We start from the raw sequence: 15794 nt of genomic DNA on the forward strand, positions 1-15794 counted from the left end.
ACCAGGGACTGGGGTGTGCTGACTATCCTCATGTTAATTAGTGATAGCCCAGCTGCCCAATCAGGAGCTAGAGCGGGCTGGGCTATCCCCATGGAAATTAAGGATTGTCAAATCACAGGCTGGGCCTGCAGGGCTTCCATCAACTGTCAACCTTTCAGGGTGATTGCCTGGCTATTTAGCTGGTTGGCAGTGGTCAGACCATTGCCAGTCGTAGCTTAGATCGGTGTTGTATGTACCTTGTGCTTTTGTTTTCTGCTGTTCGGATCTTTTGCTCCCTGACCTCGGACCTTGTCTTTTGACTATTCACTTACCTAGCCCCTTTGTCTCGACCCGCTAATCTTTTGAACTTCTGACCACGGACTGTGACCTACTAACTCTTTTGTCTTGCCCCTCTGCCTTTGATGTACACTTTGTATTTTACCCCAAACGTCTTGACTCTCCTACTTCACGGCTTGTCCATGAGAAGTGACTATAACCAACATCACAAGCAGCTTCTAATCATTTACAAGACCATTTGCAGTTTCCTATGTTACAGAATTGCAATGTATCCATAAAAATTGGATGCTACGCTGTGGCTCCGTATGGCATCCGATTTTCTTGAAGCACCCATAGACATTAATGGGTGAATCTCTTCACAAAAGAAATTAGTGAATGCTGCAATTTTTTTTTCACACATAGATTTGGTCAGTGAAAAAAATCTTTCATCTTTACTGCCCCATTGAATAACATTCGACGGAGTGCGATCCAGTGCACAAGCCCTTATATACATAGAGAGTAAACCATACTTTTTACTTATCTGATACATTCAGAGCAGTAGTGTGCAGCGATCAGTATGCTCACGAGAGCATTAAAATGATGTTCATTGTCATATTTTTTTCAAGTGCCTGCTTTGCTATTCTTTCAAAAAGAAGAGACAATTTGCCTATTTCCCAGAGGAGCATTAAAAGTCTCCTCACCTTGGCATATCAGGTTTGACATGTCACTCTCCACAAGTAGAAACGTTACCCCTTGGATCCCGGTCAGATGCCATCACCCAGCCAAACCAGATTTTACACTTTGCACTGATGAGGGGCAGTACTCCGAAACACAGTGTCTGCAAATTGAGATTTAGTTTTTTTTGTCTTTTATCCTATGTGTTGTGACAAATGTCAATGCTTGATATTGACTTTTAGGATTGGTACTTCCTATAGGTGGCGCTAGAGTTCTAGTTCTCTTCCTCTCCAAAGAGACAATTTTCAAAAAGATTGAGACACTATCGCAGAACCTGATGGATCGCACGATAAGTCAGATTCACAAATGCTTCATGATTTGTTTTATATAAGTTATTTAGTTAGGAAAAAAAACTGTAGATCTGTAACTAGGCGTAACTTCAACAGGGAGCACGTTTTGCAGAAGAATAAGGAGCTAACTTAAAACAGACTTGGCATGGCCTTCCGCCTCCTTTGTAATGTGCCTCTTGGCGTAAATCCATTGATAAATCTGTCCTGTTATTTTTACACCTCTACATCTGGCTAAATACTGAATTTATAGCTGTGTTCATTTCATATCTTTTGCTTTCATCCCTCCTCGTTGTTTTAGACTTGATCCCAAGGGAAAATTCTTAGAATGTCTCGACCCATAACTCTTAGACTGAAGATAAAACTCCTCTATTTCTGGTTTTGTGGGAATATGTTGGTTAATATAAATTAGCTGTAGGCATGTGAACTCCATTTGCATTAAAATGGCTTTTAGTATACCGTAATAGTGTAAGTCAGTAGACGACCCCAATTACCCTGTAAAACCACTTCCCTCCGGTTTCCCCACAGTGTACATTACATGCATTATAATGGGAATGATAAATGCTCTGTCCTAACGGATTTCTCTTTATGGCTTCGCAAAGATTTCTAATAGACATGCCTCACACAAGGAGTGCGGAGATATTACCACTTTTCAGAACCAGAACAATGTGAGGTCGCATAGACCTATTCGTAATGTTGGATTATCAGATCCTGAATATTTCTTTATAACAAAAGCTAAGAAACATTATTATAGACAATTTTAAACTAAAGTAAAGGATGTTTTACATCCCATTCACATCAGTTACATATTCTAATAAGAAATCATACATTTTTTACCTTTAAATGGAATGTGTCAACAGTTTTTATCTATATATGTAGTCTGAGAACAGTATAATCTAGGGTCAGAGACCCTGATTCCAGTAATGTATCACTGACTGGGCTGCTTGCTGCACTTTTGATAAACATATTGCTTCCTCGTCTTCAGTTCTAGCAGTTCTCTAAATGCTGAGCTCTGTATAACCCTGCCTACATCAATGATTGACAGCTTTCTGTGTACACTGTGCATAGGCAAAAAGCTGACAATCAGTGGTGTGGGTGTGGATATGGTTACACAGAGCAGGAGGATAACATGGCACAAGATCGTCATCTGCTGTAGTGATAGTTTCCTGCTGATAAAACACTGATTTTATTGAAACTACAACAAGCAGTGCAATAAGTGACACATAACTTGATTCCAAGTCTCTGCCCTACATTATCCTTCTCTCAGATTAAATAAAAAAGACCTGTTATTTGTCTGTTTGTCATGTGCTTGACTGAGGAAATATTTTCCTTGAGTCTGGCTGGTTGCCAAGCAGATTCTGCATATATATGGCAGTTTGCAGTATATCTTAGTTCTGCCTTCTTACCTGTTCTCACGGTGTTCATTCTGACTTACAGCATAAACCTTCTCTGTCTTACAAAAGAAGAAGACCGTTCTCTGTAGTACAACTTGTTTATTGATCAACAGATGGATGTATTGGATCAGAATGTATGAATGTGGGAAAACTACAAGAATACAAATAACAGGTATAAGTTTTGAGCTTAAAATATCACATAACTATGACATTTACAATTAACAGTGACAGCACACAGCAAGATGGAGCTTGTACAAGTGAACGCATGACTTAGTAACAATCACTGTCTGATATAACAACAATTCTGAATACACAATACTACAGAACATACATAGTTCCCTTACCAAATATGCTTTATCCAGGATAATGGAGTTTTAATAACGCAGGAGAAAGTTTTATACAACTGTTCTGCTAAACTGCTTCTTACAAAATGACTGCTTCACCAGGACCCCCTTACCTAAAATGCATTGGTTTCTCCCACAATGTAATTGACAGCTTTGCAACAAAATAACTTTAATACAATTAAATGTTACCAGATGGTGCTATTACCACATTAGACATCACTAACAGAGTATTACAGCTTATTAAAGTGACAACAGTTAATTTAACATCGTCTTTTGCTCTAACGGGCAGAACAATCTTCCTTGAGAAAACCGCCTTTTTCTCAATTTTTTTGCTTTTATTTCTCTCTCATGCCTGACCACTCCTCCTTCCACACACTTCCTGGTCACTCCCTCTCAATTTGTTGGTAAAGTCATCTTAAGAGCTCATACTCATTTGCAAGAAAAACAGACATATGTAATCTAAGGTTATTCTATGATTCTCTGCTCATCTGTGATTTTTTTATCAGCTCACATCAGACTGAGAAAAAAAATTGCAGCATTCTGCTATTTTCCAGGTATATCGGACGAGACTTGCCAATGCAAGTCAATGAGAGCGAGAAACAAATTACACTGCACACAGGCCATGCATGTGCCATCCGACTTTTACACATCCATTTCCTAGAAAACCCAACATTTCATCAGCCAAGTACAGTAAATTCACTGTGTGACCTGTCAGAATAGAACAGATATATACATAGAATAGAGAAACATGTCAGTCACATATATAATTAGTGCAGTGCATGTGTAGTTTAATGTTGTTCATGCATTTAGCTAATAATTAAAAAGTTAAAGAAAACATTTTTTTGAAAACAAAATTTTAATAACAGCAGAGGGAAAGCAAACAGCAGGGGGAAGATGTTACTAGCCTGGGAAGGGGGTAATAAACATGGAACTTCCCAGGCTATTAATATCAGCGCACAGCTGTATACTTAGCCTTTACTGGATATTAAAATGGGGGACCCAAAATAATGATGTGGGGTCCCCTATCTATCTATATAATCGTCTAAGGGGCACTTCCGTCTGTTTGTCTGTTTGTCTGTCTGTCACGGAAATTCCAAGTCGCTGATTGGTCGCGGCCGGCGGCCGCGACCAATCAGCGACGGGCACAGTCCGGCCGTGAAATGGCCACTCCCTACTCCCCTGCAGTCAGTGCCCCCTCCATACTCCCCTCCCAGTCAGCGCCCGCCACTCACATAGCGTTTTAGCAGTCCGTTAAACCGACTGCGTTACACCGCGGCATAACGCGGTGTAACGCAGTCTGTTAATGCTGCTATTAACACTGTGTGACAAACTTGTTACTATTGATGCTGCCTATGCAGCATCAATAGTAAGAAAGATATATTGTTAAAGATTTTTTTTTTTAAATGGTGCTATTCTCACCTTCCGCCGTCCACCGATGCGCGCGAGCGGCGAGGCTGCCGCCAGCTTCCATTCCCAGAGATGCATTGCGAAATTACCCAGATGACTTAGCAGTCTCACAAGTCATCTGGGTAATTTCGCAATGCATCTCTGGGAACGGAAGCTGGCTGCAGCCTCGCATGCATTGGGACAACTTCGGTGGACTCCGGAGGGTGAGTATATAACTGTTTTTTATTTTAATTCTTTTTTTTAACAGAGATATGGTGCCCACACTGCTGTATACTACTTGGGCTGTGTTATATACTGCGTGACTGATATATACTACGTGGGCAGTGTTATTTACTGCGTGGGCTGTGCTATATACTACGTGGCTGCTATATACTACGTGGCTGCTATATACCACGTGGCTGTGCTATATACTATGTGGCTGTGCTATATACTATGTGGCTGTGCTATATACTATGTGGCTGTGCTATATACTATGTGGCTGTGCTATATACTATGTGGCTGTGCTATATACTATGTGGCTGTGCTATATACTACTTGGCTGTGCTATATGCTACATGGCTGTGCTATATACTATGTGGCTGTGCTATATACTATGGGCTGTGCTATATACTACGTGGCTATGCTATATACTATGTGGCTGTGCTATATACTACGTGGCTATGCTATATACTATGTGGCTGTGCTATATACTATGTGGCTGTGCTATATACTACGTGGCTGTGCTATATTCTACGTGGCTGTGCTATATACTACGTGGCTGTGCTATATACTATGTGGCTGTGCTATATACTACGTGGCTGTGCTATATACTACATGGCTGTGCTATATACTACGTGGCTGTGCTATATATCCTGCGACCAATCAGCGACAGACGCAGTCCAGCCGCGAATTGACGTGGGATTTAAATCACGTTTTGCTGATTGGTTGCGCCCAGCCGTCCGCGACCAATCAGCGATATTGGCGCGGTATTTAAACACCGCTTCGGTCATTGGTTGTGCCCAGCCGGCCGTGACCAATCAGCGACAGGCGCAGTCCGGCCGCGAATTGGCGCCAGATTTGAACCACGCTTCGCTGATCGGCCAGCCGGGCGCGACCAATCAGCGATATTGGCGCGGAATCTGACCCCCACTCACAGCGCGACGTACATACATACATACATATTCTACAATACCCCATGCGTTAGAATCGGGCCACCATCTAGTAATTAATAATCAGCAAAGGCTAGGCAGACAGCCGCGGGGTAATATTATTAGCCAAGGAAGGGGCCATGGATATAGACTAAAAACATCAGCGATATTGGCACGGGATTTAAACACCACTTCAGTGATTGGTTGCACATGGCCGGCCGTGACCAATCAGCGATATTGGGGCGGTATTTAAACACCGCTTTGGTCATTGGTCGTGCCCGGCTGGCCGCAACCAATCAGCAACAGGCGCAGTCCGGCCGTGAATTGGCGCCAGATTTGAACCACGCTGCGCTGATCGGCCAGCCGGGTGCGTCCAATCAGCGATATTGGTGCGGAATTTAACCCCCACTCACAGCGCGACGTACATACATACATACATATTCTACAATACCCCATGCGTTAGAATCGGGCCACTATCTAGTAATTAATAATCAGCAAAGGCTAGGCAGACAGCCGTGGGGTAATATTATTAGCCAAGGAAGGGGCCATGGATATAGACTAAAAACATCAGCGATATTGGCACGGGATTTAAACACCGCTTCAGTGATTGGTTGCGCACGGCCGGCTGTGACCATTCAGCGATATTGGCGCGGTATTTATACACCGCTTTGGTCATTGGTCGTGCCCGGCCGGCCGCAACCAATCAGCAACAGGCGCAGTCCGGCCGCGAATTGGCGCCAGATTTGAACCACGCTGCGCTGATCGGCCAGCCGGGTGCGACCAATCAGCGATATTGGCGCGGAATTTAACCCCCACTCACAGCGCGACGTACATACATACATTCATATTCTAGAGAGCAGCAGGGGAGAGCAGCTCAGTCAGTCAGGGGTGATACAGGGAGAGGGGGCTCAGTCAGTCAGGGGTGATACGGGGAGGGGGTGATATGGGGAAATGGGGCTTGGTCAGATAGGGGTGATAATGGGGAAGGAGTGCAGTAAGGGTTGATATGGGGGAGGAGTGCAGTCAGGGGTGATATGAGCGAGGGGGTGCAGTCAGGGATAATATAGGGGAAGGGGCTCAGTCAGGGGTGATACGAGGAGGGGGTGCAGTCAGGGGTGATATAGGGAGAAGTGTTTCAGGTAGTGGTGATATGGGGGAGGTGCAGTCAGGGGTGATAGGTGGAGAAGGGGTTCAGTCAAGGGTGACATGGGTGAGGGGATGTAGTCAGTCAGGGATGAAAGGAGAGATGAGAAAATGGGGCCCTCATTCATCCCTAACTGACTTAGCCCCCTCCTGTCTATCACCAATGACTGAAGGTCCACCATTTGCACTTACTCACTGTTAGATTGGCAGGGGGGACCTCCTTCAGTTATTGCGGCTGTAGCTGGGAGCTATCTAAGTCCCTCTGCTGCTTACTGCTGGGGGGGCACATTATGAATGACAACACAGCTCTACAGCTGGGGAGAAGAGGACACAAACAAAACCAACACTGATTGGCTGCGTTGTGGTCAGTCAGTGTTAGCCTTATCAAGAGCTGCAGAGCTCACTCTGCTTGTGCAACGCAGGGAAGAGCGGTGACATAAAAACCCATCAGGGTGCAATGGCGTCCTGCTACTTTCAAATTGTGAGCAGTAGTCTGCAGCAGGCGAGTGTGTCATCAGTTATGCACGCACTGCTCTCCAGGGTTGTCTAACTCTGGGAGGATCCGCAAACAGGACGTCCTCCCAGCCTGTACATGACTGCTCCTTGTTGTTGAACAGCCCAGGAGAACAGTATGCATGTCATTGATGACACTGATGACGTGTTCGCTTGCTGCAGACTGCGGCTCACTATTTGTAAGTAACAGAGTGCTGTTGCACCTTGATGGCTTTTTACGTCAACACTCCTCCCAGTTAGACAACCGGAGAGAGCGGTTGGTATGTGCATGGCTGGCACACGTGTCTTATGTTCACTGTGCCAGCAGATGTCAGTGCCTAGGCCCACCGGAGAATCATCTGGTTTTTCGATGGGCCAGTCCGACCCTGTGCAGACATATCATTGATGCAATCTGCGCAGCCACAGAGGGGTCCAAAAGGTAATGGAATCCAATTCTACATTGGAAGCAGCAAGCAGCTTCTGTTACAAACATATAAATGGATACATTGTGATGAAGTTTTGGACCACAAAGGAACCATATACTGTTTTTGGCAGAGTGAAAATTTGGCATATGACTAGTGATAGGCAGACCCGTGGATGTTTGGATCAGTTTGGTTGAGCCGAACTTTAAAAAAAAAATTCCGTTCGGGCACGAGAACGTACCCGAACTCAAACCTGAACCTGTACCCAAATCAATGGGGGGTCCAAACATCCGGCGTTTTCCATGCTGTTATCTGTGTGACAGTGTGAGAAACACCAGCTCTGATCAGCGATAACCTAACAAGTTACCGCTGATCACAGCACTACAGTTCCCACGCTGTCACACAGATCACAGCGTGTGAGCCTGCAGCTGTGACCGGCAGTGAAAAGGTTACCATTGGTCAGATGTCGGCTGATGAGTACTACTCTTGTCAGCGTATGACTGGTCCCTGACAGCAGCGAGAGAAGGCGATGCTAATTAGAGTAATCACCAGCCGGTGCCTGTCCATAGTAATAAATATCTCTGTGAGATAATTAGTGCAGTGTATGTGTATTTTACTGTACATGCAAAGTGCCAGAATTGGCGTATTTAAGGAATGCGCCTTTTCTGGGGTGGCTGTTATTTCTAGACTATTGAGGGTCAATATCCATGGACCATTGCCAGTCTGACAATACCAGCTGTTTGCTTTAGCTTGGCTGCTTATGAAAAATGGGGGGACTCCATGCCATTTTTTTTAAATTATTTATTTATTTAATTTAAAAGAACAGGGGAGAGAGACCCCACATTTGGCAATCACAGCCATGCCAATACTTGACATGGCTGTGATTGAGCTGGAAGTGCCCACACCGCTAAAGCTTGTTGATTGGCTGCGCTCCAGTCTTTCACAAGCTTTGTTCGGGCTGCTGAAGCTGAACAGTGACATGGACTTCAGGGAGAGGTCAGTGTTCAGGGTCCGTGCACGGACAGTAAGTGTCCGGTACAGACCTCAAACTTTATCATTCGGGTTCGTCCCCCACTACATATAACACCTTTATTTTGTCGAAAAATGTTGCACTACTAATTGCGCCAAAATTTTGGGAAATTCTGTGGTTTTGGCGTAACTAAGCATGCCTATCTAATTCATTCAAATTTACGTCACTTTAATAGTATAAATTTCATAAGTAATGTACTCCAGTTCCTGACTGGAATAAAATTTCAGGTGAAGGCGCATACCAGTTAAGAGATGCACCTGATTCATTAATTGGTGTTTGCATCGCACTCCAGCCAGCCAGTTCATTAAGGGTTCATGTAGATGTCCGTTCAACACGATCTGAGTGGTGATGACGAGTGAGCGTGCTTGGATAAGGTGTTATCCGAGCACGCTTGGGTGCTAACAGAGGAAAATGTTTGAGTCGCTGTGGCTGGATGTCTCGCAGCTGTTCGACATGTAAGGATTGTATAGTATTCAAGCACACCGAAGATACTCTATTAGCACATGAGCGTGCTCGGATAACACCTTATCCGAGCATACTCGTTCATCACTAGATCCAAGCATTATATGAATTATATAGAATTATCTGAAGCTGTCACACTCGTGTTGCACAGACATATGCATGAGCCCTAATATATGCAAGGCCAGTCTCAATGAATCGAGCCCACAGTTCTCCTACAAACTGCTGGTATTTTCCTTGCAGATTTATTTAGCATCTACTATATAATTGTCTAAGGGTCACTTCCATCTTTCTGTCTGTCCTTCTGTCTGTCTGTCTTTCTTTCTGTCACGGATATTCATTGGTCGCGGCCTCTGTCTGTCATGAAATCCAAGTCGCTGATTGGTCTCGCCAGCTGCCTGTCATGGCTTCCGCAACCAATCAGCGAAGGCCACAGTCCGATTAGTCCCTCCGTACTCCCCTGCAGTCTGTGCCGGGGGCGATCCATACTCCCCGCAGTCACGGCTCACACAGGGTTAATGCCAGCGGTAACGGACCGCGTTATGCTGCGGGTAACTCACTCCGTTAGGCAGCATCAATAGTAAAAACTTGGTCACACAGGGTTAATACCCTATGCAGCCTCAATAGTAAAAATATCTAATGTTAAAAATAATAAAAAAATTAAAAAATCATTATATACTCACCTTCCGCCGCCTTTCACGCTCCTCCCGACGCTCCGGTGACCGCTCCATGCAAGTGGCAGGTTCCGGTGTTAAGGATGGTATGCGACAAGGACCTGCCATGACGTCACGGTCATGTGACCGCGACTTCATCACACCCTGGGACCGGAAGCTGCCGCCTGCACCGCACACAGGCGACAGAACTACAAGGGTATCCTCGGAAGGTGAGTATATGTTTACTTTTTATTTTTTAACCTGTGACATACGTGGCTGGGCAATATACTACATAGCTGGGCAATATACTGTCATGTCGGACGCTGTTCAGACCAGGTCGTTCGACAGACAGCGGTAATTCCGTTTTTGACCACTATTTGCTCATTGGCGTCGGCTAGATTTTAGCTAGCTGTTCCGGGGTTAATTTACCTGATCCTCGGATTGGAAGCTGGGCCATGCCCATTGCCTTTAAATAGCTCTCCTGATCATTGGGCGTCGCTGATTATAGCTTCTGTCTTGTGCGTTGTTATCTCGGTCTGGAGTGGAGAGCTGGTTGTTGGAGATTCGTTGCTGGTGGTGTATATTCCTTTGTCTTATTTACTCCTTCCTATATTTGTATTTATTTTGCCCTGCACCTTTATAGTGTATTCCTGAGTGACTGCGGCGTGGTGTATATTTTCCTTTATCCTTGTCTGTGCTTACTGTGGGTATTGGTGTATTACATCTTCACTGGGTGGTGGGCGGAGGTTTCAGCTTAGGGTTGAAACAGGAGGCAGGGTGAGGTTCGAGGCCTGGACATGCACACCATCAGTGTAAACTTCAGGTAGAGGGTCAGCCAGGATTTCCCTAGTCTGAGGGAAATTGCAGGGGCCCAGGTTATTAGCTCTTGCTCACCTAGTCTCCCCGTGACATATACTATGTGACTGGCCAATATACTACGTGGCTGGGCAATATACTACGTGGCTCTGTGCTGTATACTACATCGCTGTGCAATATACTACGTGGCTCTGTGCTGTATACTACGTAACTGGGCAATATACTACGTCACTGGCCAATATACTACGTGGCTCTGTGCTATATACTACGTAACTGGGCAATATACTACGTTACTGGGCAATATACTACGTAACTGGGCAATATACTACGTCACTGGGCAATATACTAGGTAACTGGGCAATATACTACGTGGCTGGGCAATATACTACGTGGACATGCATATTCTAGAATACCCGATGTGTTAGAATCGGGCCACCATCTAGTGCATGAATATTTCCCAATTCATAGATTTGCTGTTAAATTCAACAGGACAGGAAGCATTCTCTTTATGTGATTTTTCCTTCTGCTCACAACGATGTCTGATTTTCCAGGACAGCTATGTGCTGTGTCACTTCCTTCCTGCTCTTGTTTTTTTATCTTAATACTTCCTTTTCATTTAAAAAGGCAAAGATCAAAGTGAAGAAGAAATTGTTTTCCTCTCCTTATTCCAATAGCGTTAAAGTGTATCTGTAATTTCAGGTGTCTTTTCAGAATAAGCTGTTATGTATGTAATGTAAGACTGGGGAACATTGTGCCCACTAAAGGACTTGAATCTGAGAGCCCACCTTTCATTTCTAAAACAATGTATTATCATTAACCCCATTCACGACAAGGCCGATTTCCGTTTCCGTTTTTTCCTCCCCTTCTTCCCAGAGCCACAACTAACTTCTGAAAGACGCCATTCATTTTACCACATAGTGTACTGGAAAATGAGAAAAAAATTCCCAGTGCAGTGAAATTGTGAACCCCCTCATCCCCACCGCAATTCTGACATTGTGTTTTTGGGAATTATTTTTACGGTATGCATTTTTTGATAATAATGACCTTACAATATGATTCTCCTCATCAATGCAATTACGGTGATATCCAACATGTCCAGCTTTTCTATCATTTAAGTGGTGCAAAAAAAATATCAGAAGTTTGCAGACACAATTTTTTTGGGTTGTGTCGTCGTTTTCCAAGACCTGTAACAATTTCCTTTTTCTGCCAATGGAGCTGTGTGATGGCTTATTTTTTGTGGGGCGAGATGACATTTTTATCAATACCATTTTGAGATACAGTAGATGTGGCTTTTTGATCATTTGTTACAGCATTTTTTGTGGAATTGCAGTGAACAAAAATCGTAATTTGGACGTTCTTGATTTTTTTCATTTATGGTGTTTACTGTTCGGGTTAATTGTTTTTATATTTTGATATATTGGACTTTTCTGAACCCGGTGATACCACATATGGGTATTTTACTTTTTAGCTTGATTTTCAATGGGGAAAAGGAGGATAATTTGAACTTAGTTTTATGTTTTTTCTTTATATCTCTTTTTGCTTTTCACTGTTATTGTTAGCCTCCTTAGGGGACTTGAAGCTGCGACCATCTGATTCCACAGCATCTCTGCATATAGCAGAAATTGCGTTCTCCTTTGATGCCCGGCTACAGGCAGGGTTTGAAATGAGCTTCGTGATAACAGGCACATGGGTCATCAGCTGAACGCCGCCTGTCATGACATCCTATCGGAGATCCGCGATCACGTCGGCACATGTTAAATGCCGCTGTTAGAGATTGCCAGATATGTTTGACACTGACATGCTGCAGCGTATCCGAGAAAAACAAACTTTAAGGGTATGCGCACACGTAGAAAGATCCTCTGTGGATTTTTCCTCAGCGGATTTGATAAATCCGCAGGGCAAAAACTGCGTGTTTTTCCTGCGGATTTATTGCGGATTTACCGCGGTTTTTGTGCGGATTCCACTGCGGTTTTACACCTGCGGTTTTCTATTATGAAGCAGGTGTAAAACCGCTGCGGATTCCGCTCAAAGAATTGACATGCTGCGGAATGTAAACCGCTGCGTTTCCGCGTGTTTTTTTCCGCAGCATGTGCACTGCGGATTGTGTTTCCCATAGGTTTACATTGTACTGTAAACTCATGGGAAACCGCTGCGGTCCCGCAACTGCGGAAACGCTGCGGATCCGCAGCAAAATCTGCAGCGTGTGCACATAGCCTAAGAGACTCCAGGGACGAAGCCCCACTAGAGACTAGTCGGACAGGTAGATCCCCGGTGGCTTCTTGATGGCTGCTTCCCTGGATTGACAGGTCTTTGCTCATATGCTCATATGCTCATGTATTTCAGAAAATGAATGTGGGTGTGCTGCACTGCTGGTGAAGAATTCACAGGATTCAGATGTATAGGAATCAGTTGCAGTTTAGTTCCAGGTCGAACCAACCTCTTCCTCAGGAGAGACACAGTATAAATACAAATACAAATCTTCAAAATCTGGCACCAAGCCAACTAAAAATGTGGGTGCAAGCGACAGTTTTTTAAGTTTAAATAAAGTGTAACAAATTACAAAAAACAGTAATTTCTTATAAAAGTACTCATTAAACAATGTAAAGGGTTAATCATATATTAGATAATAATAGATGAAAAAGGAATAAAGAAAAAAGTTTTATTTAGAAAAAAATATGAAATAAAGACGTGGAGTCCTCTCTTTGACATGGCAGAGAAGTGCATGAATGTAGTTTCTGGGCTTGAACTCATAGACAGAGAGTGGGAGGAGGATTCCCAGGAGAAGGCTGGTGAATGAAGCTAATGAATGTGCTGTGCCACTATACGTGCATGTAGACAGATACCTGTCAATCCAGGACAAGAGTCAGCAGCATTTCAAGTATGTGATTCTCTGAAACACCACATCATTTTAATAGATCTGCAGTGACATCAGTGCTGTCACCATTTCTCACACAGGAGTAACCTGTCTGTCCTGGGCTACTCCTGTGTGAGATATAATGATGCCATGCTCTGATCTCATTGCAGTGTGAGTACAAGTTGAGCACAAAACTTAAAGTAATGTTAAAGCATTGAGAGTAGTTGGCATATGACCACATGTACACAAATTGAAATGCTATCTGACGACTGATCAGACCTTCAAGCAGAGCCAAATCTTAACAATAAGTATACTACATGCTATTGGAAATCAAGATACATTGTCTGAAGTTTAGCCTTGGCCTGGAAACCCCTTTAATGATAATGCAAAATGACACATTGGAGATAGCAGTGTAAGTCTCCCCGCGGGCAAGGGGTACTCCGTACCGGGTCCGGTGTTCACAGGGGGATGTCACGGTGGCTGCGACCTGGTCCATGGCCCTGGGCGCCCATGTAAAAGGGAAAGGTCTTTAAAGGGATAAAGTTTATGTTTGTGACTCCACCTGTGGTATTCGTTCAGGGTGACCGACGCTGCTTTAAGGGGTCCGCTGGGGTGATGTTATGGCAACTAGATGGTATACCTTCCCACAGTATATCCCCAGGGCTTCCCGGTGTGTAGATGGTAGAATGGTGAATGGCGCAGTGAAGAACGAGGACACAAGGTTGCAGTCTCTTTACCTTTACTGAAGACTTCAGCATCCACAGTCGAGGGCACCAGACCACAGGGCAGGCAGAGTCTGGCAAGTTTGGAGGCAAGTCCAGAGTCCCCTTGTCCAGGTGGAAATCAGTAGCCTTCCCTTGCGCTGCACTGGTGTAGTCCCTTACTGCCTATGGCTTAACATAAGGGTCTCACAGATGTGGTGTTTCGCTCTCTCTGTCCCCCGTATAGGATAGGACAAAACCCATATGACTGGTGACTTGAGCCTGTTTATAGGGTCTCTTAAATAACCCGGCTCTGTGGGTGTCGCCGTGCCTCCTGGGTGTAGGTGCGGACAGGTAACCTGCAATTAGCTGTCCTGCCGGTCTCTGGAATAAGGCGTAGAGGTCCTTACTCCCTCGGTGTTCTGGCTACCGGGATTCTGCGCCTCAGAAGGAGGCAGCCTGAGTTGGGCTGGTCCCCTTCTGGTAACCTCTCCTTTGCTTTGACTTCCTTCACGCTCGCTGCAATACAGTTCTGCCTTCAAAATGTCTCTTTCTGGGAGCTGCAGCCCTGAGGGCATGCACAGCTTCGTCGACCCTCTGGCTTCCTCAGACTACTGTCTGGAACTCACTAACTTTCCCTACAGACTACCAGTTGTGTGTATATATATATATATATATATATATATATATATATATATATATATAGGGAGTGACCTAATAAATAGGAGCAGAAGCTCCCCCTGGTGGTCTGGAGTGTGAATGTGTTGCATGTTTGTGATGCCTGGATGCAGTTATCCTTCTTTGCCTCCAAACGCAGTATCACTCTCCCCTGGAGGAAAGCAATACCACTGCGATGACCTGGACCCTGGGGCGCCGCAAGTGCAGTGTAGATCCATAAATGTGTACATCGGGGCAAAGCCAGAGGCTATTATAGCTGACCAGCCGGGGTGCTGAGTGATGGACCCTCACTGATATGATATCGATAACATATCTGAGAAATAAATAATGAATGACGCTTACCCAGGGAAGCTCCTTAGTGTTTTCACCTACTACAAGAACCCTTTCATGGCTCCCTTTAAGTTAGATGCCCTCAAAAATATGCTCCCACATTCAGTAAAACACCCCACAATACATTCCTCCACTCAAGCACAGTATGAAGACCCCAGAGTGACTCCATCAAAGTTTGATGTCCCAACAACACAGTTTGATTTCTCCCACAGCTCCCTATATACAGTATATTTCCGTAACTCCCTTATGTACAGTATGATGGCCTACATGGCTGCTTTTATACAGTACGATGTTCCCACAGCTCCGTCATGCACAGTATGATGCCCCTACAGCTCCATATGTACAGTATGATAACCCCACAGCTCCCCTATATGCATTATGTTGTCTCCACAGCCATCTATATAAAGTATGATGTCCTCTTAGCTCCCACTATGCAGTATGGGGCCTCCACATCTCGGTTTATATAATATAATGGCCCAACAGATTCCTATATAAAGTCTCATGGCTCCCACAGTTCCCCTATATGCAGTATGGGTGTCACGGGGATACCACAGCACAGAGGAGCCAAAAGAATGTGGCATCTGGTTACATGAACTCCTGCACTCATTAGAACTGCTTCACCATCCTATTAAACAGTGCAGATTTCTTTGCTCTGTTATGGCAAGAG

This window comes from Ranitomeya variabilis, chromosome 1 (genome assembly GCF_051348905.1).
Source record: "Ranitomeya variabilis isolate aRanVar5 chromosome 1, aRanVar5.hap1, whole genome shotgun sequence".
NCBI lineage: Eukaryota > Metazoa > Chordata > Amphibia > Anura > Dendrobatidae > Ranitomeya > Ranitomeya variabilis.